The sequence below is a fragment of the Myotis yumanensis genome, unplaced genomic scaffold (assembly GCF_028538775.1).
Source record: "Myotis yumanensis isolate MYYU_CA2020_CCGP unplaced genomic scaffold, mMyoYum1.0.hap1 SCAF_1, whole genome shotgun sequence".
Lineage (NCBI taxonomy): Eukaryota > Metazoa > Chordata > Mammalia > Chiroptera > Vespertilionidae > Myotis > Myotis yumanensis.
This window is the reverse complement of record NW_027223752.1, coordinates 195,690,084-195,703,479: the sequence shown is the minus strand read 5'-3', so window position 1 is coordinate 195,703,479 and position 13,396 is coordinate 195,690,084.

Here is a 13,396-nt window from a genome sequence, read left to right as displayed (position 1 = left end):
TGACACCTGACCACAGTTGGATGAAGCGCATGTTTTTTCTATTTGTAGCTTTAGTACACATTTCATTACTATGATGTATTTTCACTCCGTGCGCAGCTATGTGTACACCTCAGGTACACATGACCTGTTTTTGGAATGTCCTCGTGGTCTTTGGCCATACGATGTTCACGTGATTTTACAAGGAAAAATTATAGGCTTTTCACCACAACTGCCTCTGATATAATCAAATATACTAGTATAAAGACCATAGAATTATATCTTGAGAAAAGTTGGTTTATGTTCAAACAAGCACACACATTGGGATGCTGTAGGTGACTGATATAAAAAAACATTGTAGTGAAAGAGGAATAACAGCCCTTGAAACAATGCGAGGCTTATTTTATAGTGAAGCCACCTTTGCTGCCACTAATATTCTCCTATGAGTTTCTTGCATTTCACCAGCAGGAGTTTTTGGCCTCGTCCTAGTAATGCTGAGGCGACGTTTCCTTTTGGCTCCAAACCCTTAACAACTTTAATTAATGGTACTTATTCAGCTCACACTTAGCAGTTTTATTTTTGCAAAGTGATTTATAATCATTTTTATTAGTTATTCTAAATTGAGATTTAGAATGACATGTCATAAAGAAAATCCTTCATATTTGAACGGGGACTATTCCTACCCAGCATTTGTCTAAACAGCATAATTATGGCTGCATTACTCATAAATTGTTAATTATTTATTTCTTAATCTGTAGATGTAAATACACCACTTCAACCTACAATTATAGAAGGTTTGCAAACCTGAGTTGTGAAGTTCAACTTATATGTGTAAGAATTCTTAAAGTAAAGTTGAATATATGTTGATAGCTAAAACATTATTAAAGAAAAATGAAGTTGAAATAATGATATAAATTATTAGACATTAATGACAATCCAAATTTAGTAATGTGTATAATGATGCCATATCGTTAGAAATCAAACATATCAGAATCAAGATGGTTAAATGTTGATTTTTTTCTTTATTGATTAAGTTATTACATATGTGTCCTTATCCCCCCATTGCCCCCCTCCCCCCAACTCATGCCCTCACCCCCCTGGTGTCTGTGTCCATTGGTTAGGCTTATATGCATGCATACAAATCCTTTGGTTGATTTCTCCCCCTTACCCCCACCCTCCCCTACCTTCCCTCTGAGGTTTGACTGTCTGATCGATGCTTCTCTGTCTCTGGATCTGTTTTTGTTCATCAGTTTATGTTGTTCATTATATTCCACAAATGAGTGAGATCATGTGATATTTATCTTTCTCTGACTGGCTTATTTCGCTTAGCATAATGCTGTCCAGTTCCATCCATTTGCTGTTGCAAATGGTAAGAATTCCTTCTTTTTTATAGCAGCATAGTTTCCATTGTGTAGATGTACCACAGTTTTCTAATCCCCTCATCTGCTGATGGGCATTTAGGCTGTTTCCAAATCATAGCTATTGTAAATTGTGTTGCTATGAACATAGGGGTGCATATATCCTTTCTGATTAGTATTTCTAGTTACTTGGGATATATTCCTAGAAGTGGGGTCACTGGGTCAAATGGGAATTCAATCTTTAGTTTTTTGAGGAAAGTCCATACTGTTCTCCACAGTGGCTGCACCAGTCTGCATTCCCACCACCAGTGCATGGGGGTTCCTTTTACTCCGCATCCTCGCCAGCACTTGTCCTTTGTTGATTTGTTGATGATGGCCATTCTGACAGGTGTGAGATGGTACCGCATTGTCGTTTCGATTTGCATCTCTCGGATGATTGGTGACTTTGAGCATGTTTTCATAAGTCTCTTGGCCTTCCTTATGTCCTCTTTCAAAGAGTATCTATTTAGGTCTGTTGCCCATTTTTTGATTGGGTTGTTTATCTTCCTTTTTTTAAAAGTTGAATGAGTTCCCTGTAAATGTTGGAGATTAAACCCTTATCGGTGATAACATTGGCAAATATGTTCTCCCATGCAGTGGAATTTCTTGTTGTTTTGTTGATGGTTTCTTTTGCTGTGCAGAAGCTTTTTATTTTGATCTGGTCCCTAAATGTTGATTTTTTAATAGAATTTTATAGATTTTGCATGTATCAAAAGGATAAAAAATTAGCATAAGCAAGAATACCCACAATCTCTGCTGGCTTTTTCATTGATTTTTAGAGAGAGTGGAAGGGAGAGGGAGAGAGAAAGAGAGAGAGAGAGAGAGAGAGAGAGAGAGAGAGAGAGAGAGAGAGAGAAACATCAATGTGAGAGAGACACATCAATTGGTTGCCTCCTGCATACACCCTGACCAGGGCCGGGGAACCTGCAACCAAGGTACATGTCCTTGACTGGAATCAAACCTGGGACCCTTCAGTCTGTGGCCGATGCTCTATCGACTGAGCCAAACTGGCTAGGGCCACACCTGCCTTTTGGATATTATACTACACATGTAAGAATCTGGATCAGAGCAGGCTCCATAAGGGAAAGTGTGTTGAAACAGACTAGTTTCCTTGCTTGCTGGGGAAGGCAGTGGTGAGGAGAGGGAAATAAGACCAACTAAGAAACCCTATAACCAGGAAAATGTGAACCTGCCTGATGCAAAGCCATTTTTCAGAATTAGGTCCAGTTTTCACATCATCAAATGATGAAAATAGATTTCACGAAAAGTTCTCTCCCCTGGTTACCATGGTGTTTACTATAAGAGAAAGAGACTATAAACAACAAGCTAGGTTTACAGGGGAAAACACAATTAAAACATGGGATTGGCAGGCAAGCACATCCTTGACTCAGTGTGTCTCTTTTTTTTTAGGAACGTGTAATGTAAACATGTACCCACACAGCATCTGCATAGATATTAAAGATGATAAAGAGATTTACGGACATACAACTGTGACCTGAATGAAAGGGCAAGTCTAAACACAATGAGTCCAATTCTCTGCTTACCCTGGCAAAGAAACCATCTACTGTGCCTACAAAAACAATTTAGTTTTATTAGCTAAGTAGACTAATCAACACCACTGCTCCCCTGCTCCCATTTACCCAAAGCTTTTTCAAAGCCTGTGATATCCCTCAAAGGCAAGGTATACATTTTAAATGTCGACTTGAGGTTTTAAATACACAAAAATTCAAGTAATGGTTTCTATGGTGACCTTCCGTCAGCCTCTTAGTTGGAAAGGCAGAGTACCTCCCCTTCTAATATCAAGGCTGTAAGTCCTATTAGCCGTGAACAGTGTGCTGAAGGAGTGGCTGGCTTTGAGAAGGGTGTCTGGTGTTGGGAGGCGCTTCTCTGTCAGTATAGATTCTGGTTCCTCCTCACTCTTAGTTTGGGGCATTCTGCTGGAATTCCATCCATTTTTGCCACCCATGGTGTTCTAAACCATGGCAGAGGAGAGTATGGGGAAAATGTGGGTGGGCCAGCAAGAGAGGAATTAGCACAGGGGAATCTGATGTGAACTGGAGAACAGAGTCCTGAAGTAACATGTTTCATTATTTGCACCTGGCAGATCTGAAAAGTCCAGTCTTTTTACCCAGGTAGATTTCATAGTACCTCAATTGTGGCTTATTAAAAATATGTACCTAGTAAAATCACAACAAAATAAATAAAAAGATATAACATTAATTATAAAAGGAAAACATAGATGCAAAATGTGTGATATTTATATGTGTGGAAATGTGTATAGTTATGCATCTATCTCCAAAATGAAAATATACAGACTCTTCTGTTTTGCTAAGTGATGATCAACACACCTCTCTGAAAACCTGGGTGGTTTTCCAATGCATTTGGCTTGCATTTTCTATAGCATTAGAGTTCAAAAAAGAAAGACGTGGTTTTCAGTCATTTGGAATCTATCATAATAATAGCTCCTACTTATTAAGGCTTCCTATGTACCAGGCCTTCTAAGCACACTATATGCATTTAACTCATGTACTTTTCACAACAACTTGGTGAAGTAGATACTTTTTACTAAGGTGGAAACTGAGCCGTAGAGAAGTTAGGTAACGTTGACCCAGGTCATGCAGGTAGTCAATGAATGTGCTAGGATTTAAACCCATGTAGTTTGATTCTAGAGATGACAGTCTTAACCATGACCCAATACTCCCTCTTTCTTGATCTCTACCTGGAAGGAATTTAACATATTCCCTATTGTTTTATCTTATACACAGGGGTAGGTGTTAACTCTAGGCCTTTTGTTTTCCTTTAAGAACAAAGGGACAGCCATTATAAATGTCAAATTTTGCTCAATGCTATTTGTTTGGATGCTTGATAAAACTATAATTCTTCTATTTATATAGCAATTTAATAGGAAGCAAAGGAACATTCAGAAACCAGCTTAAATAATGAGGAGAGGAAACCTGAAATGGCAGGAGCGTATGGGCAGAGGGAAGAGGAATGCGTTTTCATGGAGTTTAGGTAAGTGTCATGAGATGGAAGATAGTGTAGATGAAAAATGAGATAAAAGGTAGGAGCTTAGCATAAAGGAGGGAGCTATGAAAAAACATCCTTGGTCCAAAGAAAGTACAGCAATAAAGACAATTTGACATAAATATCCACAGACTAGCAACGCAGTGTTTGTGACTAGGAATATATCTTTTTAAAAATCACATTTAAAGAGTAAAAAAAACAACAACACACCAATAATTCTTTTTAAAAAAAATGGGCTTTGCACTAATTTTTTCTTGCTGGCACACACTCTTTTATATATGGGCTAGATGTTAAAAATGAAGCTTTCATGAACTCTGAATGAAGATCTACATTTTGGAGAAGTGGTTACCTTAAATAATAAATATTTACCCTCCAGATAAACATAAAATTCTTAAGAATGCATAAAATTGATAAGAAACCATATTTCCTCAGTACTGATTAAAATTCTATGGCTGGCTAGAGCATCGATCTATGGACTGAAGGGTCCTAGGTTCGATTCCAGTCAAGGGCACATGCCTGGGTTGCAGGCTTGATCCTCAGTAGGGGCATGCAGGAGGTAGCCAATCAATGATTCTTTCTCATCATTGATGTTTCTATCTCTCTCTTCTTCTCTGAAATAAATAAGAATATATTTAAAAATTCTATGCCTGCAGGGGGGAATGTGTCTATTAAGGAGCAGGAAGAGAGATTTTTCAGTCTTGAGTTTTTTCCCCTTGCAAAGATGAAATCATGAAGAAGCCATAGAGTTTTGATAGAGACATCACCCTGAGCTCTTCTCCACAAAGCAAGTAAGTTTCTCAGTGTGCATTAAACAGTTTGTGTGATCGCCCTAAAGGCAAGTACAATGTTACAGAGTGAGAAAAGGCAACATGTGACAATATGATTATTTCATTAACTTACTTTACAAGAACATTTATTGCTCCACCCAAGCATCATCATTCATGTCCCATTGTTGGGTGTTACTGAGGGGATGATGTCAGTGGAAGGGAATGTGAAGATAGGAAAGTTGTCTTCAGTTACATTAGGTGTAGAGGTGAAGGCTCACCAGATTTCTCAAGGGCAGATCCCCATCTATCCTTATTCAATTGTGACTGTTGTCTAATCTTATTTGTAATTCATATATTGCCTACGTGGTATATTTATTTAATGTTTATCTTCTATAAGAACTCTACAATAAGCTCCATGAGGACAGGGACTGTATCAGGTCTTGTTAACTATTCTTTATTCCCACTACTGAGCATAGTGTTTGATACATAATAAACTTTACAAATTATTGATTCAATGAATACTACAAAATAGAGTAGGAGCATGATAGGTGGTAATAGACAAGTAAACTAATTTCTTATAAGCTCTAGGTCTAACCTGTATGCTAGGAAAACTTTATCAAGACTTTTTAAGAGAGGAAGAAAGTGACATGATACAGTGGAAAAGAATGATGTCTACTCTCATGGATTATTTAATTCTGTTCTCAGAGTTTAAGAAAGGAATTAAAAGGTATAGATATAGATCTGTTTCTCTCTTGTATAATTCTGACCATACTCCCACCCTAATCTCATAATTGGTTGTAGGATTACGATGAGGTTTGCAGTTCCATAGGAAACAAGGAGATGAATTTAATAATGAGGACTATTCCAATGCTTATTTTCATGCCAAGCTATTACATTAATTCAATCAACATCATTTGGAAGAGATAATATTATTGCTCACACAATTGAAGATAGAATATAGATTGAGGCATTCAATACGTTTGATGGACTGAGAGTTATTTAAAATTATTTTGGTGTCTTTTCTTTGCATGGTTACTGAACTACTGTTAATACCTTCACTCTACCACCAGCAGCACTGACAGCCCATAGAGTTAATAGTAGAACCAAGCTTCAAACCCAGAGTGATCAAACTCCAAAACACTTGCTCTTTTCTGTTACACTCTTGTTACAAGATGTGATCTCAATAGGCAGATCCTCTTATAAGGATGAAGACAGTTATATCCCATTTGATACCACTACTCTCAAGTACATGCTTGTTAATCAGATAATTCCAAGATTTTACTGGTTTCAGTTTAAGTCTAAACTGCAGAACATCTGAGTTTAGTCCTTGGTGACTTTGCCCTGATCTTTCCCCTTATCTTTTAAATGGAGTCTGTAGATCATGAAAGTAGAGTGTGAATCACTAATTAATGTAGAGCATAGGGTAAAGTGGATTAGTTTGTAAACATTATAACTCTGAGAGGGTATTTTACCATTATGTTTGATCTTGCATCAAAGTGTCTTAAAACTTGGAAAGATAGTAGAAAAGAAAAATAATTCTTTAAGAATATTATATATGGTGAAATTTTCTTTAAGATTGGGAAGACAAGACACTCAAGCACTCAACAAACACATTTATTTCATATTTCAATTTCATTTATTTTTTCCACCTACTTCATTGCTCCTGGTTTTGTTGTGTACTACTTTTGGTAACTTTCTTTTTCACCAAAACAATGTTCCTAAAATTGTGCTATGATTCCTTATCAGTAATGATCAATCTTTGGTGGAGGCTAGGGGGTCAAGGAGCTAGATATCATAATTACATAGGAAAAGAGAGATTACTTTTTTATATATTTCTATTGATTTCAGAGAGGAAGGGAGAGGGAGAGAGAGAGCTAGAAACATCTATGATGAGAGAGAATTTTTGATTGGCTGCCTCCTGCATGCCCCCCGCACGCGCACCCCCCCCCCCCCAAACTGGGGATCTATCCCAAAACAGCAAATGCAATTTGGGCATGTACCCTGACCAGGAATTGAATCAGATTCTCAACACTGAGCCACACTGTAATGCCAACTAGGAAGAAAATAAAAATTTCAGGCCAGGTTGACCACATCAGATGCATTATTTGGCTATAGGAGTATGCAGGCCATTAAATAGTTAATTTTTAATTTCCTATTTTCCTTCACTTTCACTTAATGAGAATGGTTGGGGTCTGGGCTTTATTTTTGTCATGCCATTTTTATTAAGTTGACTAGATTATGTTAAACGGAAGTGTTCACTGCATTGTGTGTGATATTAGTGTGTCTGAAGAGTGTACCCCACATCAGCAATGAGTTTTAATTTAGATGCATTCACACAGGTAATAGAATGATTTGCTAAATATTATGAACTAATATTTTCACACTTCCCTCCAACTTTATAATACTAGATATAGTCTTTCGGTCTGTTTCTTTCTTAGTGGTGTACCAGAGTAGTTTTGTAGCATTCCAATCATTGCTGTAATATAATAATTGACCTATCTCAGTCTGACGCAACAGGGGAGGTTGGATGAGTAAGGAGGCATAGTATAGTCTACAATAAAACAAAACATGATTACATTCCTTTATATTTATTAATGTAGTCTGCCTTTAGTTTCAACCAGGTTGTCCCCTTTGTGGACAAATATGACCACACCCATCATTTGCATATTGCCTACAGCTCTTTCTCACAACAATGGCAGAATTGACTAGTTTGGTGACCCCTGGTTTAAACTAATTTCTTATCCTATTTCATATTGAGTATACATTCATAAAACAACCAGCCCCTAAATTCAAACTCTTCAGAAAAAATTGTTTTGAAATTGTTATAGTACATCATGAAAATAATAACAGGACCCTGTAAGTCCCCAAATAAAAATTTCTACACAGCAGCCAGAGCATTCTAAGGCTAAATACTGAGTATGTTAGTTTATTTATTTGGAAATAAATGAAAATTTGTAAGCATATGTAGTTACTGTTTCTATTGGCTTCCAGAACTTGAACATTCCAAATAGAACACCAATATTGGTATTATTTATAGGGCATAATAGTGAACGGAGAAATCGAGTCAAGAGCCTTGAGTTCAGTTTATTTTGCCAATAGACTTAAAAATTTATATTGATTATGGATCTGCAAGGGTAATAAAAACTTATTGGCTCACCGAGGAGTAAAATATGATCAAAGACCAGCAGTGTCAGAGCCAGGAGGCAGTGGCTAAAATAACTCTCTCTCGGGAGATTTAATTTCTTGTTAGCACTTGCTAAAGTCACTCATTTGAAGGAGTGATCATTTACTAAATACTTCTGTTGTAGAGTAAAAAAAAAGTTGAATTTATTCACTCATAGGATAGCAGATACTAATTCCTAGGAAAATAATTTATTTTCAAAATGTAGTAAATTATGTTAACATTGTTTTCAAATCAAGGTATAGTTTTTAGAGAAATATCTTAATATCCAAGGCCAAATACTCCTAATTCACACTTCTTGAAAGAAAGGTGAAGAGAAAATATTGAGTGGTAAGAAAAGAAAAAATACAGAGAATATTTTCTGAAAACAAAACAACTTTGTATTTCAGTTCCCTAACCATCAGTCATACCTAGGAATTTTATTCATAAGTGGTGTATTCTATTTGTAGCTCCACTCATGTGAATTTAGAGATAGCTGCAGGAAAACTGCTTATGGAATATAAGGGAAATAACAAAATTTGAAGTATCTGGGCTTTCAAATGTGGCTTCATTTGCTAGCTTTTATCAAACATGAATATGCTTTGCTATCAAACTTAACTTTATCAGAATTAAGTGCCAGATTTATATCAGAATTTCAGATTCCTTTTCTGTTCACAGTTACCAGTAATATGATTATTTAACTTTCATTGGAGTAAATAAAATGATGTTTAGTTTAAGAATCTTGTTTGAGGATTGCATGTTCTTTTAGAATGTAGCATTGAACTGTACAGGCAACATATTTGTAGGATTATATCTTAAATGTATTTATTCCCTGACTGTTTGATTAACTGGATGATGTGGTTACTATTGCTGCTTAATGAACTACCCCAACACATAGTAGCTTACAATAATCACTTCTTTATGCTCATGAATTCTGTGGGTCCCGACAGGCAAGATAGCTTGACTACTCCACAGTGTCTAGGATCTCAGCTGAGAAGATTTAAGGGTGATTTGATGGCTGGGGCTGAAATTATCTGAAAGCCCCTTCACTGATTATCTGGTGCCTGTTGGGAAGACCTGGAGAGTAGAACTGCCAACCAGTCTATAGGTGGCTTCTCCATGTGTCTACTCCAAGTGGCTTGGCTTGGAGCCAAGCATGGCAGCCTTCGGACAACTGGATTTCTTACATGGCAGCACAAGGCTCCAAGCATGATTGTTCAGCAAGCAAAGTGATGGCTGCATCATCTTTTGTGACCTAGCCTTGGAAGCCACTCAGCTCACTTTCGCTGTGTTCTACTGGCCAAAGCAGTCCTAAGCCCATACAGATTCAAGGGGAGGAGACTTAGACTCTACCTCATTACTGGGGCATGGCAAGGTCACATTGAAAACAGGATGTGGGAATGGGAGACATTGGGACACCCCCTTTGGGAAATACAATCTGCTACCCTGGCCAAAGAAAAAGTGAGTTGAGAAAATATAGGTGTTCAATGTAATGTTAACATTTTTGTGATGTTGGTTGTTTATTAGAATTGGGTGTCTCAAACTTATTGTGTTCAAAACTGTGTTCTGTGTCTTCCCTCCAAATAAAACCAGTGACTTTTATCTTCAAACTTGGTTCTCAGCAAGTATCTCCATCTTAGAAAATGACACCTAGCCAAAACTTAGGAGCTATACTTGATTTTTCTTGTTCTTTCTTTCTTTCTTTTTTTTAAAAAAAATATATTTTATTGATTTTTTACAGAGAGGAAGGGAGAGAGATAGAGAGTTAGAAACATCGATCAGCTGCCTCCTGCACATCTCCTACTGGGGATGTGCCCGCAACCCAGGTACATGCCCTTGACCGGAATCGAACCCAGGACCTTTCAGTCCGCAGGCCGACGCTCTATCCACTGAGCCAAACCGGTTTCAGCATCTTTCAACTCTTATATCTAATGTCAAATTCATTGAGGTCTACCTCCTAAAATGTCTCTCATATTCATTTACTTCTCTCTATCTTCAGTGCATTCCCCTTAATGCAAGCCAATAGTTCCTCAATCCATTCTCCATTTAGTACTAAGAACGAACTCCCCAAACCATAAATTTGATTATGTGGCACCCTTGTTATAATTCTTTAGTAGCTTTGGTTGTTCTTAAAATATGAACTTAATTTTTTCTTGAACCTAAAAAACTCTGCGAGACCTACTCCTGCCTTCTTCTCCAAATCTCATCTCATATCACTCTCTCCTTTGCTTATTGCTACACCCTCACCAATCGCTTGCTTCTCAACCCTCAAGAGTCTTTGAAACTTGTTTTCACCTAGAGTTCATTCTGCACAGCTATCTGTATGGCTGGCTCATTTAAAGTCTGCAATTACCTCTTAAAGCCTCCCCTAACCAGCCAATCTAAAGTATTCCATCTCATTATTCTCTTTTATTATCATATTCATTTCTATATTTATTATTGCCTCTCTTTCCAACTAGAATTTAAACTCTCTGAAGATAATGGCCTTGTCTGTCTTGCTCACCCTTGTTCCTCCAATATTTTGCTGGATCTTGTGCATAATAGGCATTCCACAAATATATTTTGGATGAATAAGTAAAAGATTATTTAAAACAAGGAGAAAATTGTATGTTTAAGTCTAATTTACCATGAAAGCTTATCCATACATCCACGTTTTACTGAAGTCCAGGACCAATATAAAAGAGATTTTTACGTTAATAGCCACAGAGCAATAAAAACTTACAAGTGCTTTTTGAGTTCAATCTGACTTTTCAAGGAGGCTCTTACTATATTTGAAGTTGTGATTGTCACTAACTCAACCTAAATTTCACTTATTCATTCTTTTATTTATTTACTCAGTTTTTTGGTGAGAGCCTACTATATGCATGGGACTGTATTAGAGGCGATGAAGAATGTAAAAATGTATAGAATACATTTCCTACTTTAATGGAGCCTACAATTTTGTGGGCAAAATGAAAGACATATACCAAAAACCTCATTACATTGAGTTGGTTTAAGTGACATGTAAGTAACAGAACCTAAGTGGCAGGGCCTTCTCCTTCATACCTATTAGTATGGAGGAGAAGGAGGTCTTTTGTGCCAAACTAATAAGAGAAGATAATATAGATTAGGTAGCATTACATTGGATGTTTTTTTTAAAGACTTTCACTAGGTGGAAATGGAGGTGGGAGGAAAGAAAGGCATGCTTAGGAAATGGTGAGAAGTCCAGGTTGCATGGAGTTTCAAGCCATGTATAGGATCAGTAGCAAAGACAGCTAATGGAAACTAGGTCATGAAAGGCCACTGACTCCAATCTAAATAACCTGGACTTCATTCAATAGTTGATGAAGAACATTGAAAGTGTTTTCTCTTTCTTTCTTTCTTTCTTTTCTTTCTTTCTTTCTTTCTTTCTTTCTTTCTTTCTTTCTTTCTTTCTTTCTTTCTTTCTTTCTTTCTTCTCTCTCTCTCTCTCTCTCTCTCTCTCTCTCTCTCTCTCTCCTCCCTCCCTCCCTCCCTCCCTCTCTCTCTCTCCTTCTTTCTTTTTGGAGGGCAGGTGATTCATCAAACAGTGCTTTAGGAAGATTAACCTGTTTTGTTTGCAGAATTGACTGGAAATGGGGGTGTGTGGGGGCAGGAAGGAGTGTGAAGGTAAAGGGCCCAAACGTATCCTTCAAAGACCAAGTAATGTCAACTTTTTCCATGATTGTCCTAAGGGTAGCTTGAGGAAGCATGGTAAAGTGGAAAGAGCAGGGGCTTAGAACCCTGGCTCCACAACTTTGGTACTTGTATGACCTGAGGTGGGTCAGTTGGCAGTTCTGACCCTCTGTTTCCTTAATTGTAAAATAGGGATCATTTTCATCCTGTCGTTCAAGGTTTCCATGAGGATTAGGAAGTGCTTGACAAATTAAGTAACTGTTGTTAATTATTGAATACAGCATTGAATTTATTTGCTTAAAATCCTTTAGCACTGTACTGGACTACTTCCATTTGCCTTAATTGGTGGTCTATGTTACAGCAAGATTATGAGAGCAGTTTGTTAGGACAGCACCACTACACCTAGAATGTAATATTTTCTTCTGCGTTCTCTGAAAAATCACCTCCATCTACTTGATTACTCTGCTCTTTATTCCAAATCATAACTGCAGCATCAGCAGAAGCTTTTGAATAGTTGTTCCTCTAAATGGAATGTCTCTCACTCTTGCCAGGATAGACAAAGTGTTAAATAAGTACTCAGTACTTATTGCATTTTAATTTAATCAAAGAAGCAGTAATAGAATTTGAGGGCTACTGGCTGGAGCAGAGACAGAGCTGTCTAACACTTTCTTCTACTTTGTTCCATTTGTCTATTATTCTTTGCATCTCTTTAGGGTTTATTTTAATACCTTCCTTGAACTAGGATGCCAGGCTACTGGTTCCAAGAGACCACTAAACTCATGAAGAAATGTGAGTACCTAGAAGTAATTTGGGGTTACTTTATTTGCATCAACTTACCAAAGTACTCAGTCAAAAACTTGAGAGGAAGAGAATTTACCTTTCAATAATTTGAAAATTTCTTCCCTCTTTCAGTTTCTGACTTCCCATTATATATGCTAGCACAGATGTTTTCTGACAAAGTTTTGCTAAATACTAACCTGTAAGTTTAAGCAAGTAAGAATTACTGAAGATATTGGGTTACAATGTCTGTGTAATGCTGGAGGAAATGTTAGTTTTTGGTAAACAGAGATAAAAGTTTCAAAAATTAACTTAGGAATGAAAATTGCCAGGCCCAGGGTCTAGACACCAAAACAACAGTAACATGACCAGAATACCAAGAAAAAGATCTCCTTTGCCCATTTATTGTAATCTAGAAAATCAAAACTTCCAGGAGGAACAGTATAAGCAAATACCTATTCATAGGAAGTTATTAATAGTCTTCAAACACCTATATGTTGTATGGCTATTGTGTGCCTTATAGGGATGATTGTGGATGGAAAGCACGGTCATGTGATTGAAGTTCAAAGAAAACACCATTGAAAATCTCATTTAAATAACCACAATAAAACATTAGCCATGTTAAAAAAGAAAATAAAACCAAACTATGGTGTCTTCAACTT